A 21338-nucleotide genomic window follows, 5' to 3' on the forward strand; every position below is an offset into this window, starting at 1 on the left:
ATTTACTGGTTAGGTGTTTATTAGCATAGATTGAATCATCATTCTATTACCTGTAGACCCTAAAATTGAACGGACATTTAGATAGAGAAGACGAGAAATATTAGCTCAAAGAGAAACCGGGATGGACCTTGGAAACCAAAATGATGGACAAGGTAATGGATTCAATCATGTGCACAATCAAATCCTTATTGCTGATAATAGACAATACACTGTCCACTCTTCAATGAGTTAAATTCGGGAATTAGGAGTCCAAATATCGAGGCACCCTAATTCGAATTAAGACCAGTGATGTTTCAAATGCTCCAAATGGTGGGCTAGTTTAGTGGTATGCCAACAGAAGATCTACATCTTCACCTTTGATTATTCATTGAGGTGAGTGATTCGTTTCAGATAGGTAGTGTGACTGAAGATGCATTAAGGTTGAAGTTATTTCCATACATGTTGCAGGAGTAAGCACGGGCATGACTGAATTTATTGCCACCAAGTTCAACATCTACATGGTAAGAATTAGTGGAAAGGTTTTTGGTAAAGAATTTTCCACCAAGCAAGAACACAAAATTGTGAAGTAAGATAACCACTTTCCAACAACTGAACGACGAGTCTTTGTACAAGACATGGGAAAGATTCAAATAATTGCTTCATAAGTGTCCATATCATGGGATTGCTCATTGCATCCAATTGGAGACATTTTATAACGGTCTCAATGCACACATAAGATTAATGGTTGATACTTCTATGAATGGTGCGATTTTGTCTAAGTCTTATAACGAGGCTCACGAGATTATTGAGAGGATCACTAGCAACAACTATCATTGGCTGACAAATCAGGCAGCTTTAGAAACACGAGCAGTCAGAATTCATGAAGTCGATGCTCTCACTTCACTATCTGCTCAGGTATCTTCTATATCCTTTACGCTAAAACAATTTACTTTTAATAGTTTTAATAATTTTGCAGCTCAATCACCAAGTCAGTATGATATAGTTTCTTGCGTATACTGTGGGGATGATCATTCTTTCTAGAATTGCCTTTGAAACCCTGAATATGTGTATTATGTAAGGAATCAATATAAAAATAGAAGTGGATAAGGATCACAGTTGAACTTCTAGAATCCTTTGTGACATAATCATCAGAAATTTTCCTAGAGTAACCAAGGAAATGGACCAAACATTAATATACAGCATAGACCCAACCACTCTTAAGGACTTGTTGAAGGCATATATGGCGAAAAATGACACTTTGATCCAAAGCAGTAACACTAAAAAATCTAGAGAACCAAATGGGTCAGTTAGCTATAGAACTTCGTAGTAGGCTGCAAGGAGCCTTACCATGTGACACAAAAAAATCCAGATTTTTGTTAAGGAACATTGCAAGGTGATTTCATTACGAAGTGGTAAGATTTTGGAACCCAAGGAGGTTGTGGTTGACTGTTTGGTAGAGGATTACACACTGAGTTTCGTAAACTCACCCTCTCCTTTTAACTGTGTAGGTAATCCTCAGCCATAGGTGATTTGGTGCTATGAGGGACTTGGAGGTGACCACACATCTGCTACTGTTTACACTTGTTTTTATTTTAATTTAATTTATATGTTGGGTTTTGTTTTTGTAATAAGGCCTTAAAGTTAGTTTAAATTTTAAATTGGGCTTTTGCTTACTTATTTTAAACTGCTAGTCTAGGAGAAGATGAATTTTTAATAATTATTTTTTTCAAAGACACGAGTTTTTAAACAACAGAATTTAAAAAGCTTTTGTGATTTTAGACCAACTTATTAAAACAATATCAGATAACAAGACAAACATTTTGACTAGTTATTTTTGTTAATTAAAAATAAATTGGTTCATTTTAAACTTAGAAACAAATATTTACCAACGAGACCAATTTTTTGAAAGAAACTTCAATGTGACACGCCTGATCCGAGCATAACGTCTAGGCTGGGTTTGGGGTATTATACTTTGTGGTATCAGAGCCATGTTGCAAAACTCAATTGTGGAATGGGTTTTGAAAATATTTGGAATTTCTGGTAAACTATTTTTAAAGTATTTTGGAAGGTTACAAGTGTGGCACACCGAGTCTCCAACGCCGAATCTATAAGTTTCTTTATACTGTAGACTACTTGAACTGAAATACATTGAGAGATTACTATAGATAGTAGGACTATACTGAAACTCTTAAATTACAGAAAACTGAGACTGTAGGAAAATTGGAAACTGTAGGGAGACTCTTGAATTACGAAAACAAACTCTAATTATTGCTTCTCATAAGACATCTGTTAACAATTACTGGAATTACTAACTAATACATAAAACTTGGTAAACAGATTATACGTTTTTCGATATGAGCACTAGAGGTACTCGCGGAAGAGGTACTCGAGGCCGTGGTAGGGGCCGAAAAAGTGCTAGGGCTGAGTCTTCGGCGTCAGGCCACATGTCTAATGTCAGGGCTAGGGAAGCACCAACTTCACTGATGACTGAGACAGGATCGTTCGATCGAGCGGTTGGGGATGATGCACTATCCCAAGCTATGCTTCATATTCTGGAAAGGGTTGTGAGGACGAGTACTGGTGCTGTGGGTCGTGGGTCGTGGGTCAATTTCAGAATGACTCCGGTCGAATGGAGCAAAAATTTTCAGGGGTGTTTCTGGGTTAGCCCCTAATGTGGCTGAATACTGGTTGGAAGCCATGGAGAGAATAACTAAAAGGTGCAGTGTCTTTACTGCGAGATGAATCCTATAAGTGGTGGCTTACCATGAGAGAAGGTACTCAGGCCGACCAGTTAACGCGGGATTTCTTCAAGGAAGCATTCCAAGGAAAGTATGTGGGCGCAAGATATGTGGACCCCTGAAGAAATGAATTTTTGAGTTTGGTCCAGGGGAATAAAACTGTGGCAGAATATGAGGTAGAGTTTCTGCTATACTCGTGGGATAGTGGCAACTGGTTATGAACAATCTGTGCGATTTGAGGACAACCTCCGAGATAAGTTACGAGTCTTGATAGCTCTGCAGAGGGAGCGAGATTTTGCTGCTCTATTAGAAAAGGAAAAAATCACAGAGGATGTGAAGCGCTCTGAGCACCAGAGTTGTGAGAAAGATAGGGGCAGGTATAAAAGGGATTGGGAGCTCTCGAGTTATTCTGGAAGGCCTAGGAAGAAAGCCAGGTTTGTTGAGCCAATTCGAGTTGGGGTTTCTATTGCAAGACTATAGCCTTGTGCTGATTGTGGGAGACATCATCTGGGTGAGTGCTAGAAGAAGATTGAAGCATGTTTCAGATGTGGGTCTATGGAGCATCAAGTTAAGAATTGTCCCCAGAGACCTGTTCAGATGCAAGCTATAGGTCAGGGTTTTGTTTAGCCAGCGGGAGGTGGTCAGCAACCATCGAGAGGTCGAGGGTAGGTTAGAGGTGGAAATGGTGTGGGACGAGGTCGTGGAACGTCAGGCAGAGGTGTTGGTAACATTAAGGCGAGACAACCAGCATTGGGCTATGCTGCTCATCACCGAGAGGATGGTGACACTCCAGATGTTATAACCAATACGTTCCTATTTCATAATGTACCTTAAACTGCTCTGATTGATATAAGGTCTACGCATCATACATCGCATGGATTATGTGTAACACCCATAACTAGTATCCGTCACCAGAATAGGGTTACAAGGCATTACCATATAAAAAACGGCTCAAAATAGTCATATTACACATGCTTTAAAATCCCACCATTCAAAATCATATATACCTCTTACTCATATCATTCAAAAATCAAATTATAAGATGATTCATCACATTACAAATGCCCTGCGCATAAATTAAGACATCCAAGCATATTTTACTTCTTAAGCTAAATATCAAACATATCAATTCATAGTTCTATTCATGTGCATAAAACCAAACAATCCATATCGCTCGGCTTATTGTCCATTAGAAAATGAAGCATAATCATTTTCACCAAAAAGTCAAGTTTAGCATATAAACATCTTTGACACAAATGTATTTAACCTTATTAAATATGCACCATTCTTTTTTAAACTCAACTAATAAGACATACATGTCTAACTCCCCATTTAAGTACAAAACATGTGTACGCTTTTCCATTCATCTTATCTTCTATTCAGCTAGCAAACTAATCATACAATTTAAACCTAATTCGTATGCTAATTATTAAGCCTAAAATACATATAAAACCAATTCATACTTTACTCACTTTACTAACATTAGCCATTTTCCAAGTACTTTAGTCGATTCAAAACGTGCTAATTCCGTACAATATAAATCATGTCAAAATTTCATATACACACCCAAATCAATTTCTTATATATATATCCGGTCATGCAAGTTAAGTTCTATATAACATTTAAATCACATACAACCTTAGCCATCCTATATTGAGCCTAAATAGTCAAATCATAATAATGACATAAACATTTCATAAACTTAAAAGAACACATACCAATGCAAATATTTCATACTTACAATAATAAGTCAATTACCATAATCGATCATACCACTATGTATACATATAACACATTTTGTAATTCAAGCATTAAAACCATTAGTCATTTACATACCGAATTATCAAATAACTTATCAAAGACATATATATTTTTTTACATTTCATCAACCAAATATATAATAATATATCAATTTCCATTTTCAATCCATTTCACCAATGTACTCATGCCATTACAAATTTACTCAAATTAACCATTTCAAATTACCAAATATTCATAGCATAACATAGTCCATACATAATGAATACAACCAAATTAAAAATTAACATATAACTAAATAATTAACTACATAATTTGATCACCAATGCCAAATCACAAACTAGATTATGACCATCACCTATATTTACATCACATAAATCGAAATAACCATTATTTCATCTTCAGTATATTTCGTATTTTACCTACTTAATCAAGCCAAATCTCAATACCATTCCATCACACAAATTATACCATAATTCATACTTACAAATTAAGCTAATACATAACTGAAAATCACTATCATTACCCTCATTAACAAACCACAACATAACACATTCATCATCCATATCAAGCTTACCAAAATAAAATAATTATAAACTATATATATCATTACGTCTTACCAAATTCATATACCAAGCATACCCCACACCTTTACTATGAAAAAAATTACTTAAACCTTGGATCATTAGCATTAGATCAAGCCATTTTTGCATGGCTAAATATATATACAAAAACAAAATTAAAACTAGCCTATACATGCTACATAATGAAAACTCAAAGCTTTAATTTACTGAAGTGATAACCGGATAGTGTGATGACAACTATAATGACTTTGAACCCGAGCAAGTCTTTGGAAGTCTAAAAACATAGGAAAAACACACAGAGTAAGCTATTACAACTTAGTTAGTCATAAGCAAATAGATAACTTAACAACATTTAATTAATTACAACAAAATCAAATCATGTTTTCAATATTCATATACATTTCCATAATCGAAAAATACATTTATCAAACACATACTATACATCAAATCCATATTTAACCGAATACACATAAGTTTAACATTTGACCGAATATATATAATGTCATTAACATGTGCAGCTCTCACTTTCAACCTCATTATTACATATCAATTTTGACCAAATATAAACTACATTATCAACTCATTTTTAACCAAATTAAATTATACTAGCATAATTACATTTAACCTCAAGCTTAACGTTTCATATAAAACATGTGTTTTCTTAAGTAAATCTTATCTTAACCGAATGTATATGTATACATATTCAAAGTGTCATTCAATTCAAAGGCATATATCATTATATATCCAAATATATATTTACACACATATACATATAATTTTGAATCAAAATATAACATCATATGCATATACATAACATATGACCGAATATACTTCATCAATGTACATATGTTCATATTAGTAACTTATATAATTTGTATCACATACCAACTGGCCAACTTACATTATTTATAAATAGGTAGTCAACTAACTCATACCTAATCGTTTTAGCTCGTTTTACACCTTCGATCACGACTTATCATTGCCCATTGAACCATTCGAAATTTAATAGGATACTCGGATAATCACATATATTGAAAAATGCCAATGTGCCAGACGTGGTCTTACATGCTATCTCATATCGATGCCACTATCCCAGACAAGGTCTTACACGAATCAAATATGATGCCAATGTCCTAGACATGGTCTTACATGTAATCACATATATTGATGCCATCGTCCCAGACGTGTTCTTAAACGAGAACACATATCGAAAATCCTACATCATGACATATGTATCCGAGCTATTCCTACGGTTCATACGGGGCTTTCAGACATCGTAACTCGGTTGAAACGAATTCATAAACATAGCTTCCAAGCTTATTTTCATTTGGCTAACACATGTATAATTTCACATATTTCCTTTCAGCATATAAAATTCATATTTAATTAAAATAAACAATATATATTTGCTTATAGACTTACCTAGGATATTGATAGGTATATAGAACGACTATTTAACTATATTTTTTCCCCGATCTAAGTCTGATTTTTGTTCTTGATCTATACAATTTAAAATTAAGCTCATTTAAACATAATTTCATTCAATTTAATTCAAAAACACATAAATGAGAAAATTACTAATTTACCCTTGACATTTTATACTTTTTACAATTTAATCCAATTTGCATAAAACACAAAACATACAAAATTTACACATACCACCCTTTGGCCGAAAATTTATTATGCCCATACAAGCCCAAAAAATTCATTTATTTTACATATTAGTCCCTCAATTTTTCATTTTTACAATTTAACCCTAATTACTTAAATTCATCAAAATTTCCAATACAAAACATACTAACCCAAAACATATCTTCAATAATTCATCATCAAACATCACAAAACACAATTATTCATCAATGGCATAACTCAAAATATTCATCAAAAACATAAATTAAACCATGGGTCGGGTAGTATTCGAAGCAACGATATCAAAAATGTAAAAATGATCAAAAATTGAAACAAAACTAACCTTGAATTAGCTCCAACAATGGTCGAATGTATGAACTTCTTCTTCTTTTTCTTAGTATTTTTGACTAGTTTATGGACAAAAAGAATGACCACTTTCATTTTATTATATTATAACATATCATATATTAAATCATTTACTTAATTAACCTTTAATAATAAATATAAAACCTTTATATAAATAAGCCAAAACTGACCACTAACTTAAATTATGGCCAAGTGTCAACTTTAACACTCCATGTTAAAAAGATAAATGCAATTCAACCCTTGCACATTAAACCACCAAATTTTCATTTTACGCGATTAAGCGCTTTTATTAAAATGGACATCTAAACGATAAAATTTTTAAACGAAATTTTAGCACATACTAATTCACACATTAGAAAAACAAAAAATAATTTTAAAATATTTTTTTGACTCAGATTCGTGGTCCCAAAACCACCGTTCTGATTAAGATAAAAAAATCAGGCTGTTACACTATGTCTGGCTCCTTGGGTATCATGTGTGAGAGTACTGTTAATGAGATGACTGTGTTAAGTCCACTGGGACAATCAATAAGGGTATACAAGTTGTTCAGAGATGTACCCCTATAGGTTCAAGGAGTTATTTTTCTAGCGAATTTGATGGAGCTAGCGTTTGGTTAATTCGACCTAACCTTGGGAATGGATTGGTTGGTTAAACATCGTCCAAGTTCGGATTGTGCTGCTAAGCGTATGGTGTTAAAGACTATTGAGGATAAGGAGGTGGTTGTGATTGGGGAGCGAAGGGACATTCTGTGTAATGTGATCTCTGCATTAAGGGTCAAAAAACTGGTTCGCAAGGGTTGTGAGGTGTTTCTAGCCTATATTGGTGCATCTAATTCTGAAAGTCCTTCTATTGGAGATATCAGAACTGTTAAGGATTTTTCTGATATATTTCTTGATGAGTTCCCTGGGTTGCCTCCTAGCTGCAAAGTTGAATTTGGTATTGAGCTCCTGCCAGGAACAGCTCTAGTGTCCATCGCCATTATAGGATAGCACCGAAGGACCTGGTGGAATTAAGCGCTCAAATCCAAAAACTGTTGGATCAAGGATTCATTCGACCTAGCATGTCTCCATGGGGAGCACCAGTGTTGTTCGTAAAGAAGAAGGATGGGTCCATGTGCATGTGCATCAACTATCGACAATTGAATAAATTTACGATCAAGAATAAGTATCCTTTGTCGAGGATAGATGATTTATTTGATCAGTTGCAAGGAGCTTCGATTTTCTCCAAAATAGATCTTTCTTCTGGGTACCATTAGTTGAGAGTTAAGTAGGCTGATGTGTATAAGACTACGTTTAGGAGTCATTATGGTTATGAGTTCCTAGTGATGCCATTTGGGCTGATGAATGCACCAGCTGCCTTTATGGACCTGATGAACCGAGTATTCCAGCCCTACCTGGATTGGTTCGTGGTGGTATTCATAGAAAATATCTTGGTGTATTCGAGAACTAAGGATGAACATGATGCACATCTCCAAATTGTTCTGTAGATTTTAAAGGAGAAACAATTGTACGCTAAATTCAGCAAGTGTGAGTTCTGGTTGTGTGAAGTGACGTTTCTGGGTCACGTGGTATCCGCCGAGGGGATTAGTGTGGATCCTCAAAAAATTGAAGCTGTATTGGATTGGAAACCACCTAAGACCGTATCTGAGATTCAAAGCTTTCTAGGTCTGGTAGGGTATTATAGACGCTTTGTTGAGGGGTTTTCCTTGATTGTTGTACCTCTAACTAAGTTCTTGCGTAAAGGGGTATCGTTTAACTGGACTGATAAGTAGCAAGAAAGTTTTGAGAATCTGAAGAAAGTTTTGACTGAGGCTCTTGTCTTGATATAGCCAGAGTCCAGGAAGGAATTCACTGTCTACAGTGATGCATCACACATTGGTTTGAGTTGTGCGCTAATACATGAGGTTAAGGTGGTTGCTTATGCATCTTGTCAGCCTAAGCCTCATGAGGAAAATTACCCTACTCATGACTTGGAGTTAGCCGCAGTGGTATTCGCACTGAAAATTTGGAGGCATTATTTATACGGTGAGAAGTGTATTATCTACATAGATCATAAGAGCCTTAAGTATCTCTTCATTTAGAAAGAGCTGAATCGTAGGCAGCGAAGATGGATAAAGCTACTTAAAGATTATGATTGCTTGATTGAGTACTATCCTGGTAAGGCTAATGTGGTACCTGACGCACTGAACCGTAGAGTTGTATCTGATTAGAGAGCGATGTTTGCTCATATCAGCTTGTTTGATGATGGTAGCTTGTTGGCTAAGCTACATGTTAGACGGGTGTGGACTGAGCATATTAAGGGTAAGTAGTCGTTGAATGAATCACTGGTTCCTCGTTTCTGACAGGTTAAGAGTGGGGAAACTTTAAATTTTAGGTTGAATAGTGAAGGAGTACTATGCTTTCGAAGGAGAGCCTGTGTGTTGAGGGATAATGATTTAAGGCAGTCTATACTGCGAGAGGCACATAGTAGTCCTTATGCTATCCATCCCAACCGAAATAAAATGTACCGTGACCTTTGTGAGTTATATTGGTGGCCTGGTATTAAGCGTGAAGTTAGTGATTTTGTGGATAAGTGTTTAACTTGTCAGCAAGTGAAGGCTGAACATCAGTTACCTTCAAGGTTACTTTAGCCAGTGAAAATTCCACTTTAGAAGTGGGAGAGAGCAACCATGGATTTTGTGAGTGGCCTGCCCTTAACACCTACTAAGAAGGATTCGGTATGGGTCATTGTAGATCGATTGACTAAATCTGCCCATTTCATACCAGTTCATACTGATTACTCTTTACAGAAGTTGGCTAAACTGTATTTGGTTGAGATTGTATCACTGCATGGGGTATCGATTTCCATTATATCAGATAGAGATCCTCACTTCACATCTCAATTCTAGAAGAAATTACACGAGGCTTTGGGTACAAGACTAGACTTTAGTACTGCGTTTCATCCCAGATAGATGGTCAATCAGAGAGGGTGATTCAAATACTGGAGGATATGTTAAGGTGTTGTGTAATGGATTTTCGAGGCAACTGGGAAAATTATTTGTCGCTGGCAGAGTTTGCGTATAATAATAGCTACCAGTCTAATATTCAAATGGCACCTACGAAGCGTTATATGGCCGTAGGTGTCGTACTCTACTTGTTGGACTGAGTTGGGCGAACGGTGAGTTAGTTTCTGATACCGAAGAAAAGGTAAAACTGTTTCGAGACCGATTGAAGAAAGCATCTGATAGGCAGAAGTCATACGCGAATCTTAAACGCTGAGAGATTGAGTATTCTGTGGGCAACTACGTATTTCTCAAGGTCTCCCATTGGAAAAAGTTACTGAGGTTTGGGCAGAAGGGTAAACTTAGCCTTAAGTTCTTTGGGCCTTACCATATACTGAAGCACGTGGGATAGGTTGCGTCTCAACTGAGTTGCCTTCAGAATTAGACTAGATTCATAATGTGTTCCACGTCTCCATGTTGAGGTGTTATAGCTCTGATCCCACACACATAGTACCAATCGAGGAGATTGAGGTTAGGCCAGATCTGTCCTTCGAAGAGGAGCCCGTGCGTACACTGGATCGTGAGGTTAAAGTGCTGTGGTAGAAGTCTATTCCTCTAGTCAAAGTGCTTTGGCAAAATCACAGTTCAGAAGAAGCCAGGTGGGAACCTGAAGAGGCGATGCGACAACAGTATCCTCATCTTTTCTTATCAGGTAAATTTCGAGGCCGAAATTTCATTAAGGAGGTAGAGTTGTAACACCCCAAAACTTCAAGCCTTTAATTTTTGCATGATTTGACATAAATTTCTTGTTTGCTTTAATGGCTAAGTGATTTGGGTGTGTATGAGAGTGTTTGAGGAGTCTGGGTTCAAGTCTTGTTTGTTGCAAAATTTTTAGTTTTGCTCCTTAATGAATCCAGACTTTGGCATTTAGGCCTTATAAATATTATTGTTTGTGTTGTGACACAAAAAGAGCTTGTGGTCTGGTGGCAAGGTGGCGTGTTGTGAGATTGTGAGGTCTGAGGTTCAAGTCGTGGGTTGTGCAATGGAGTGTTTATTTTGCTGCTTGAGCTGTGTAGGTAATGGAGTTGGACTGAAACACAGCTAAGAGGAGTTTGACTGGATTTTAAATGAAGTTTTTGGGAGAGTTGAGGAGGAATTGGTGGAGTAAATCAAGGAGAGATAAGGGGAGAGATTTTAGGAGAAAATTAAGGAATGTGATTAGGGGGAGTTTGTACCATTTGGGGTAATTCAAGCCTTGACATTTTTGCTAAGGGGAAAAAGATTGTTATTTTCGGCATTTAGAAGAACTTCTTAGGGTAGCATCTACCGAATTTGGTCTTTAAGTGCTAGAGATATTCGTTTTAGGTCAATTTCAGCTTTCACCTATCAGCTTTTGGTGTCGAATTTTGCCAAGTTTTGGGAAGTACCTCTCGGGTTTGTTCACTTTTCTTTTCTACTTTTTTTCCCTTTGCTCATGTTGTCGAATCCTCCCTTCACTCTCTTTTCTTTTTCTCTTCTTTGCTGGCCGAATCACCCTTCTCTTCTCTTATTTTCTTCTTCTTTGGCCGAATAACCTCTTTGTTTTCATCGGTTTATCTCTATTAGGCTTTTATCCTTTTTACCTCATAGCCGAATATCACCCATTCGTTGTATCATTCTCTACGTTGATCTTTCTCCGCTGCTTCTTGCTGTTCCTGTGCTGTAGGTTTCTGATTATCGGTAAGTGGTTATACTCCTCACTTGAGTAAACCTATTCTCTTCTTTTCTTTTCTCAAAACCGAATACTCTCCTTCTGTATCCTTTGATTGCCTATGGTTGATTTCTTCCTCATATTGTGTTACTCATTGCAGACTTAGGGTTTCCTTCGAGGAGTGGTGGTTTGTAAGTGATTTGAAGTAGTCGCAACCTTTGTGCTCAACGTTCAATCAAGGTAAGGAGGGTTGTTTTGGATTAAGTGTTAATAAGAGGGCGTTTTACCCTAATGATTAATGAACTAACTTTGGGTCATGTTTGATTCTAGGTGGGCATATGTGGAGATTTGCGCTTTTCTTGTAAACAAATGTGTAATCACCCCACTGCAACCATAGATCGGCGAAAAGCCGAAAAGCCATAAACACAGGATTTGAGACCACACGGGCGTGCGATTGCTTGAGTGGTAAGCCTAACTTATGATTCGTGGGCAAATGACCGAAATAATCCCATAGGGTAAAATGATCGAAATACCCCCAAAGGGTAAATGATCGAAACACCCCCATAGGATAAATGATTGAAATACCTCGAAGGGTAAAATGATTGAAATACACCCATAAGGTAAAATGACTGCAATGCCCCCGAAGGGAAAAATGACCAAATTACCCCCATAGGGTAAAATGATCAAAATACCCTCAAAGGGTAAAATGACCGAAATACCCCCATAGGGTAAAATAACTGAAATACCCCTATAGGGTAAAATAAATGAAATACCCCCATAGGGTAGAATAATTAAAATACCCTTATAGGGTAAAATGACCGGAACACCCCATAGGGTAAAATGATCGAAATACCCCCATAGGGTAAAATGACTGTTATACCCCTAGGAGATGAAATGAATGTTATCGTTTTATGTTATGTATCACTGATTTGCGATATGATATTCTGCATACACGTATGTTTTATGACATGACATATTGCATGGGGTTGAGATATTGTTATGGAGGAAGTACATTGATACTAGTAGCTTTGCTGTGATACTATTACTGGCAGCTTTGTTGCGATGCTACTACTGGTAGCTTTACTGCAACATTGGTGTGTTGGCTGGGTGCGTCGATTTTATCCCCACATGATGTGTTGGTGGTACGGAGTGGTGTGTTGGCTGGATTGGGATGGTTTGCATTATTACATTGTACTGATACTGTGTTGGGCTAAGGCACACACTGTTACTGTATTGGGTTAAGGCCCACATTGTTTCTGTATCGGGCTAAGGCCCACAATGTATTGTTACTGAATAGGGCTCAGGCCCAGACTGTTACTGCATGTTGTATGTTGACTGTTTGGTAGGGGATTACACACTGAGTTTCATAAACTCACCCTCTTCTTTTAACTGTGTAGGTAATCCTCAACCATAAGAGATTCGGTGCTGTGAGGGACTTGGAGGTGGCCACACATCTGCTGTCGTTTACACTTGCTTTTATTTTAATTTAATTTATATGTTGGGTTTTGTTTTTGTAATAAGGCCTTAAGGTTAGTTTAAATTTTGAATTGGGCTTTTGCTTACTTATTTTAAACTACTAGTTTAGGAGAAGACAAATTTTCAATAATTACTATTTTTAAAGACACGAGTTTTTAAAAACTAGAATTTAAAAAGCTTTCGTGATTTTAGGCCAACTTATTAAAACAATATCATATAACAAGACAAACGTTTTGACTAGTTGATTTGTTAATTAAAAATAAAGGGTTTTATTTTAAACTTAGAAACAAATTTTTACCAACGAGACCAATTTTTCAAAAGACACTTCAATGTGACACTCTAGATCTGACCATAACCTTTAGGTCGGGTTTGAGGCATTACAAAATGTCTCATCCTATCTATTATGCAAGCAAGACTTTAACAATAGCCCAACTCAATGATATGGTAACTAAAAAAGAACTCTTTACTATAGTTTTTGCTTTTCACAAGTTCTGTTCATATCTTATAGGTATGAAAGTTACAGTGTTTATCAGTCATGCGGCCATTAAGTATTTACTCATGAAAAAAGATGCTAAACCGAGGCTAATTTGTTGGATACTTTTACTCTAAGAATTTGACATTGAGATCTAAGATAGAAAGGGTGTTGAAAATTAAGTAGTTGATCATCTGTCGAGCCTAGAACAAAATGAGGTAACTTCTTCACTTGTTCCAAGTAATGAGAATTTTCATTCATGAAAAACCTTGGTTTGTTGATTTTTCCAATTATTTAGCATGTGGAATAATTCCTTGAGAAATTACATACCAATAAATGAAGAAATTCCTTCATGATAGTCGGTATTATTTTTGGGAGGATCCGTTTTTGTTTAAATAATGTTCAGATAACATAATCAGGGAGTGCATAGCTGGAAGTGAGATTGATGAGATACCCAACAAATAATGCTAAGGTAGTCATGTGATTCCTACAAAAGCATGCATTTACACGGTTTGGGACTCCTAGAGCTATAATTAGTGATGAAAGATCTCACTTTGTGAATAAATGACTTAATTGGTTGTTTGACAAGTACGATGTTAAACATAAAATTGCTACTGCCTATCACCCACAAACAAATGGACAAGTTGAAAGGGTGAATCATTAAATCAAAGGTATTCTTGAAAGTGTACCGCACCCTAGTAGAAAAGATTTGTCTCTAAGGCTCGATGATGCTCTATGGGCCTATTGAACTGCTTCTAAGACACCATTAGGAATGACTCCCTATCGATTATTTTGTGGAAAGGCATGTCATTTGCTGCTTGAATTGGAAAATAAAGCTCATTGGGCGTGGAAACAATTAAATTTGGATCCTAAGCAAGCCGGTGAGAGAAGGATGCTACAGCTTGATGAGTTGGAAGAGTTGAGGTTATTTTCATACGAGAATGCAAGATGTGTAAAGAAAAAATTAAGAAATGGCATGACAATTGTATGCAACCTCGTGAATTCAGAGAAGGTTAGAAAGTATTGTTGTTTAATTCGAGGCTAAGGTTATTCCCTGAGAAGCTCAAATCCAAATGGAGAAGATCTTATACCATCTACAAAGTTTATCCATATAGAGCAGTAGAATTGTACAACAACCATGGAGGTACATTTAAAGTTAATGGTCCATTTCTTAAACACTATTAGGATGATGAAGTTGAGCGTGTTAAAACCTCATTCAAATTAGTAGACCTTTAATTTTTCATAATCTTACTTTTAATAAATAGTTGGAAATTATTTTTCTTAAATTAGTACATTTAATTAATTTTGTCTAAGGAGATTGGAACTTAAGCAAGACCACTTGTGACTCTTCCAACCTTTTTTGGGAATTAATTTAATGTAATCTTTTAAGAAGAAAATTTCTAATTACCTTCAAAATTTTTAATTTCATTTTAATTATTGTTTTTCATGTTAATTTTATTTGTTTATGTTTAATAAGGGGGTCAAATTGGCCCAAGTACTAATTAGTTTATTTTATTTAAAGTAGTCTAATTTGTAAATATAGTTTGGGCTCAAGGCCTGAAACAACAATTTACCCCACATTACCGTTCAAAGGGTTCCCAAAACCCTAATTTTGCAACCAACTTAAACCCTAGCCACTTGTTCTTTTTCCTCTTAGCCCTCGGCTTAAATCCCAAAGAGTCTCTCCAATTTCTTTCCCTCTTATTTCCACCGCATGTCCATCACTACCGTAAGTCTATCATCGTTACAAGCTTACAGCCACCGTATTCTCATTACAAGCTTATTGTAGTCGCAAGCTCCTTGCTCCCCTCCATTGCTGATTTTTTTCCTTCCAGTTTTTGAAACTCTGCCTAGTTTTTGAGAAAAATCACCAAGTCTTGCAAAAGGACTAGATCCTCCAAAACCTTTCTCGAAAATCCAATTGTGATTCAAGATGATGAAGCGAAAGATAAGTTTAATTCCATCATAAAAAATAAACCCATGATACCAAAAAAAAGGTTTCAAATAGGAGAGCAATGATAAGATGGTTGTGCCTTGGCCAATACGAAAGATGATTGATGCCTTCAATTGGAACTATTTTTGCGATGCACGATCATTGCTCGAAGAGGATTTAGTTCGAGAGTTCTATGCCAATTTAACTATGCCAGATGCTACTGAAGTTCTTCGTAAGAAGAAGGCATCCTTAACTTTTAAGTTCATTAATGATTTGTTTAACCTTCCTGATGTTGAAGAAGATGAGTCCTTTGCGATAATGAAAAAAAGAAATTGAGATTTTCTTCAACAAGTGCTTATTGTTGTCACAAATCCATGATCCCAATGGATTATAAGAAACTATGCTAGTCATTCTTTCCGAAGAGAATATCTAAAACTAGTGGCTAAGGTATGGTTCTACTTTGTTCGATATAGTTTCAAACCTATCTCACATAATTCCACCATCTTGATGGAGCGAAAACTGCAACACCCCTAACCCGTATCCGTTGTCGAAATAAGGTTGCGAATCATTACCGTACAAATTGAACATTATACAAACATTTCAAACATTGACATAAACATGATATAAACTATTCATTCACATACCTATTGTCCCTTAATCAAGCCCTAGAGGCCCTAAAAATACTTTAGAAGCAATCCTGGACTAAATACGAAACATTTAGAAAGTTTAAGAAAAAGTTAGAAAATCTTAACTGCAGGGGTCATATGGCCGTATGACTCACACGATTGAGACACACACCTATGTCTCAAGCCGTGTAACAATCAAAATAGGGACACACGATCGTGTCCCAGATCCTGTCCTTACCCATGTAACACTCTGAGTTGGGTCACACGGCCAAGCCATACACCCGCGTGCCAGGCTGTGTGCTAGGTCGTGTAACACCTTAACTTGCATGCATTGAAACCTACAAGGGACACATGACCGAGTCGCCTGGCTGTGTGTTACACATGGCTAAGTCACACGCCTGTGTCTCAAGCCGTGTGGACATAAATTGACCAAATTCAAGCCATTTCCAGCATTAGCTTAGGCAACCACCTAACAGCATTTTGAGCACATGATCAAGACATCAGAACATGACAGAAACCAACAAGAAATGACCAATTCAATAGTCCAAGATCATTCAACCAATATGCCATACAAGGCACCTCAAATGTAAACATACAAATTCACCTAAAAATATACATTTCATTCATAAACAACTAATTCATTTCCATCTCAAAACATACCATGTCTTGACCTATAAGATTTCATCATAAATTTACCATTTGAGCCGTACCACTCATGTATCATAAGCACTAAAATGCCACAATTCAACCATCATCAAAATAGTGCCAAAACAACTAACTTATACATGCCAAAATCAACATCTAAACATTCTACTAAACATCAAACACAAGTCCACCTATACATGCCATTATAACCTTGGCCAAAACATAAAAAACTACCGATATATTCACTGGATAGTGTGATAGATCTCCGACGAGCTTCAAAACTGATCGAGCTTCTGATTATCTATAAAGCATAAAAAAGAAAACTATGTCAGCACATAAATGCTTAGTAAGTTCGTAAAACATGAACATAACTTACCATTTCAATACGTAATATTAAGATTAAATAAAACATAATCCAACCACAAGCTTGGCACAAGCCTAAGCACCATCAACAACACATGTTAGTGCATTCAAACATAATTCACTTGAATTAACATAAAGTAAGCCATTATACATGAGTATACTTCAGTTGAACTCATCATTTTTATGAACATAAGTATGCTTCCATTGAATATTTCCATTTCAATACATTTGAACACTTACCATTCCTTTCATTTTCATGCCCATCGAACCATTTAGAATATCATTGCATACTCAGGAAAGCTCACATGAAGTGTGCTAAACATATAACTGTAACATTTCCTTAACATCATTGCTCACACGAGTAGTGGAGTATCCACAACAAATATAGGACCTCAGCCATCACTAGGACATCCAAGGCCAGCACTCGAAACATGAAAACCCTAATGACATGTCATTTGTATCCAACGAATTCTTAAGGTTCAAACGGGGCTAGATAACCGTCATGGCATTGTTGGATAATCATCATTCAGTTATATGACAATTAACATAATAGCATATACTCGAAAATGGCATTAGAAACGATAGTTATTCATACAAACTTACCTTGACAATTAGAGCGTAAAAATGAAGTCGATCAATCCTAGGCATTAGCTTTTCCCCGATCTAAATCTGTACGACGTCTATCTTGATCTAACTAGGAAATTCAATCCACTTAATACTTATATAATTCAATTCAGTCCATATTTCATATTTTTGTAAAATTACTATTTTTACCCTAATAATTTAACTTTTTACAAATTAGTCCTTAAGCTCATAAATTAAAATTTAGGCATTTTAATTGTCATCTCATGCTAGCCGAATTCAATAGGGACCTATATTAACACATATAAACCATGATTTCAAAAATTTACTATGAATTTTACTAATTAAGTTCCTAAATGACAATTTCATCAAAAATCACTTTACAAAACTTGTTTATTTAACAACAAGGACTCATAATCTTTCATAAAACATCAAGAATCATGCAAGAACATTCATGGCAAAACCTTATATCTTTAAAATTTTTGCAAATTGATCCTCGGGCTAGCTAGATTAAGCTTCAATGATCCCGAAAACTTAAAAATCATTTAAAACGGGACAAAATTACACTTACATGCAATGGAAGAGCTTGGCCGAATGTCTAACCCTAGTTATGGCTTTCTCTTCTCCTAATTTTAGTGGAAAGTTCAACTAAAGAAGATGATAAGTTTATTTTATGTTATTTTACTTTACTTAATTTTCAAATTACTTTAATAACCTTGATAATTAACTAAATTAAACAATTAATTCATGCTCGTCTTTGTCAACTAGCATTATAATTGTTCTAATTACCATGCAAGTCCACTCACATTTAAGTTTCATAGCCATTTAACCCTCCTAACAAATACAACTCAATTTCGCACCTTTTACGATTTAGTCCTTTTCACTTAATTAAACTTGCAAACGTCAAAATTTCTTAAAGGAATTTTTATACTACTGCACTAACATTCCATAAACATTAAAATAATAATAAAATAATAATTTACTCATCAAATTTGTGGTCTCAAAACCACTATTCTGATTTCACTAAAAATGGGTTGTTACAACTCTCCCCCTAAAGGAATTTTCGTTCCCGAAAATCTTACCAGAAAAGAGGTTTGGGTATTGCACTTTCATAGCTTCTTCCGACTTCTAGGTAGCCTATTCTATTCTGTGATGTGTCTAGAGAACCTTCACTAAAGTATATTTTTATTTCTCAATTCTTTAACCTCTCGAGCTAGAATTTTGATCGATTCTTCATTGTAAGTAATATCTAGTTGAATATAAGCGTCAACAGGTGAAATCACGTGTGAAGGATGTGATTGATACCATCGTAACATAGATACATAACATACATTGTGAATCTTTTCTAACTCTAACAACAAAGCTAATTTGTAAGCTACCGGTCTGATCCTTTCAATGATCTCGTACGGCCCGATAAACCATGGAATAAGCTTTCCTTTTCGACCAAATTGAAAGACTTTCTTCCAAGGCGATACTTTCAAAAATACTCTATCGTCGACTTGAAATTCAATGAATTTTCTTTTCAAATCTACATAGGATTTTTGTCGATCCGATCCTGCTTTCAAACTATCATGTATTATTTTGACCTTTTCTTTAGTTTCCCATATCAAACCAATACCAAATAAAATTTTCTCACTGAGCTCAGTCCAGTATAACGAAATTCGACACCTTCGACCATACAAAGCTTCGTACAGAGCCATTTTAATGCTTGCATGATAATTATTGTTGAATTCAAATTCAACCAACGATAGAAATATCTCCTAGTTACCTTTGAACTCTAAAACACAACATCGAAGCATATCCTCGAGTATTTGAATTACTCATTCGAACTGACCATCGGTTTGTGGATGAAACGTTGTCCTAAAATGCAGTCGAGTACCAAGAGCTACATTTAATTTGCTCCAAAGTCGATACGTAAATTGTGGATCTCAGTCACAAATAATGGAAAGTGGCACACCGTGCAATCTAACGATCTAAGCGACATACAACTCTGGCAATCTCTTGAGTGAAAAACCCGTACGCACTAGAATGAATTGCGTGGACTTCGTCAAAAGATCAACAATAACCCGCACAGCATCTTTCTTTCTCGGATACAAAATCTATAGTGGCACGTTCCCATTTCCACTCTAGATCATCACTGGCTGTAATAAATCTGAAGGTACTTGATGCTTGGCTTTAACTTGCTGAGAAATCGAACATCTTGATACGAACTCTGAGATCTCTCATTTCATACCTTGCCACTAGTACATCTATTTAAAATCACCATACATTTTATTTCTACCAGGATAAATCGACAAGCTACTACTGTGAGCCTCCTATAAAATTTTCTGAATGAGATCAGAATTTCTCGTAACACAAATTCTACCTTTGAAGTACAAACTATCATTTGAACCCACATGAAAATCTGAATCAAGTGTCGTCTCAACCTGTTTCCATTTAGCTATCAAAACATCATCACATTTTTTAGTTTCACAAATCTGTTGCGAAAACATCAGTCTAGCTTTTAATTCAGCTAAAATCAAACCATCATCAATCAACGTTAACCACGTGTTCAAAGCTCATAAAAAAAGTAAAGATGTTCTACTCAATACATAAATAACGACATTAGCCTTTCCCAAATGATAGTCGATAATCAAGTCATAATCTTTCAATAACTCAAGCCATCTGCGCTGTCTCAAATTCAAATCTTTTTTACGACATTAAGTACTTCAGGCTTTTATGGTCTTTGAAGATATGACATTTTTCTCCTTACAAATAGCTTCGTCAAATCTTCAAAGCAAACACAATACCTGCAAGCTCTAAATCATGACTTAGATAATTCTTTTCATGTGGTTTCAACTATCTAAAAGCATACGTTATCACTTTACCCTCTTGCTGAACTAACATAGGTGTCTTGGTTAACAAAGCTTTCAACTGATTAAAACTTTGCTGACATTTCTCGGACCATTCGAATTTAACATATTTTTACAACAATCTCATCAACGGTGTAGCAATCATCAAAAATATCTTGACAAATTTTGACTCTAGATACATTTCTTAGAGGTTTCTAGTCTACCACAGTTGACATTTTCCTCAGATCAACTCTAATGTCATCAGTCGATACAACATGTCCCAAAAATCTAACTTCTCGAAGCCAAAACTCACATTTGCTTAACTTAGTAAATAGTTTCTTTTCGCATAAAGTTTGCAAAAAAATTCTTAAATTCTAGGTATGCTCTGTCTCATCTCGCGAATAAATCAAAATGTCATCAATGAATACAACAACAAATCTATCCAAAAACGGTCTGAATATTCTGTTCATCAGGTCCATAAACACAGTAGGTGCATTAATCAAACCAAATGGCAGCACAAGAAACTCATAATGTCCGTACTTGGTTCTAAATGCAGTTTTTGGTACATCCAAGTCTTTAACCAGTTACTGATAATAACTAGAACGAAGATCTATTCTTGAGAATATCGTCACACCTTTCAACTGGTCAAACAAATCATCAGTGCGTGGCAAAGGATACTTAATCTT

This window comes from Gossypium hirsutum, chromosome D08 (genome assembly GCF_007990345.1).
Source record: "Gossypium hirsutum isolate 1008001.06 chromosome D08, Gossypium_hirsutum_v2.1, whole genome shotgun sequence".
In the NCBI taxonomy this organism is placed as follows: domain Eukaryota; kingdom Viridiplantae; phylum Streptophyta; class Magnoliopsida; order Malvales; family Malvaceae; genus Gossypium; species Gossypium hirsutum.